This window comes from Microtus ochrogaster, chromosome 10, assembly GCF_000317375.1.
Source record: "Microtus ochrogaster isolate Prairie Vole_2 chromosome 10, MicOch1.0, whole genome shotgun sequence".
Classification (NCBI taxonomy): Eukaryota; Metazoa; Chordata; class Mammalia; order Rodentia; family Cricetidae; genus Microtus; species Microtus ochrogaster.
Window position 1 is genome coordinate 35,176,355 of NC_022016.1, and position 1,872 is coordinate 35,178,226.

Consider the following 1,872-nt stretch of genomic DNA (forward strand, 5'->3'; position numbering starts at 1 on the left):
CTACAAGAGCTAGTTCCAGGACAGGCTCCAAAACCACAGAGAAACCCTGTCTCGAAAAACCAAAAAAAAAAAAAATGTTTGTATAAAAAAGCAAAATTAGTTTTTCATGCCTATATCCAAGTCATTTATACATAAACAAGACCATTTGATGTATTTGGTTCTCAAAGTTATTTTTTGATGGATGAGACAGGGCCTTGCTATGTTACTATGACTGGCCTCAAATCAATCCCTGGGCTCAAGCAATCTTACTGCCTCAGCTTCCTTTACTTTAATTTCAATCATATCTACTAAAACTCATTCCCCTTCTGACCTGAAGAAATATAAAATAAATTTGTGTTGTTTTATGACAAAAATATTGTTTGTTTCTGCAAATATAGTATTCTAGATTATGGTATGTCTATCTGAGTCCTGGTCCATGTCACTGGCTGGGAGCTTTGTCATCTGTATGTATCTGATGATGGCAGTTTCTCATCTCTGGGCTGGAATATGAAGTGATGGATGAGCTCTCTGACCTTTCTGTGGATCTTCATTATAGGATAACAGGTCTAAGAGCTGTTTCTGGTATTCCTGGCCCCAGATGTCTCTAATAAAAAAATTTAAAATATCAAATACTTCACATACCAGACACTTACCAACACTCTGGAACATAAATCAAAAAGTCTATCAGAGACTTGAACAAGTCTGTGAATATGTTTCAGAATTGACCCGGTCTATGTAATCAAGGTTCATCTGGAGATTACAATCCTCCCACCTCAGTCTCTCAAGTACTGGGATTAAACACATGTGCCACCATGCTTGACTGGCTCTGGCTGTAGGTTTTTTTTTCCCAGACAGGGTTTCTCTGTAGCTTTGGAGCCAATCCTGGAATTTCCTCTTGTAGACCAGGCTGGTCTCGAACTCACAGAGATCACCTGTACCTGCCTCTGCCTCCCGGGTATTGGGATTAAAGGCGTGCGCCACCACCACCCGGCTTTTTTTTTTCTAAAAAACAAAGACAGGATCTCACTATATAGCCCTGGAACTTGCGATGTAGATCAGGCTCAGGCTAGCCTCAAAAATCACAAAGATCCACTTGCCTTTCTCCCTAGTGTATTGAATTAAAGTGGAGTGTGATCACAACCATCTGACTCTGCTCCTGTGAGTACATTTCCAGGTTGTTAGCACTGTCGTCTTTGTGTCCTTCATGATTATGAAGCCCATGGCTTGTTTGGGGGTATAATACTCAACCTTTTTCATGGGCATGTGCATTCGTGTAAGTCTTTGCTCTGTTCTTTGTCTTACTTTTCAAAGTGTGATGTGAGTGGGTGTTTACCCTGACATAGGAAGTATCTGGTATTTTTGTGTGTTTATTATGCTCCAGGGATTAGAGCTATGATGTTTGATGCTTATATGGTTCTGAATATTATTCCTCTGAAATGTTTGTGGATACCTATCTCATTTTAAATGGTTTTTGATCCCATATGTCACGGGATGTGAGATTCATTGGGGTATATACTTCCGAGAATTTGAATTCTCTGAGCTCTTTTAATGTCATAGGGGGTGAGATCCCTGATCAGTTTGTTAGTGTTTATGTCTAGCTGTGAGGCCTCACATAAGATAAATGCATCTTATCATTTGAAGTTATCAGAATTATTTGATATCCTACATCTAGTACAGTCTCTGAATTATATTTTTGAAGTCTGTGTCTTAAATCTTAGGATTTCTGAATCCCAGGTGGTTTTGAGGGTTTTTAATCTGCATCACACAGGTTGAGTTCACTGTACTTAAATTGAGGAGCCGGGCCGTGGTGGCGCACGCCTTTAATCCCAGCACTTGGGAGGCAGAGGCAGGCGGATCTCTGTGAGTTCGAGACCAGCCTGGTCTACAAGAGCT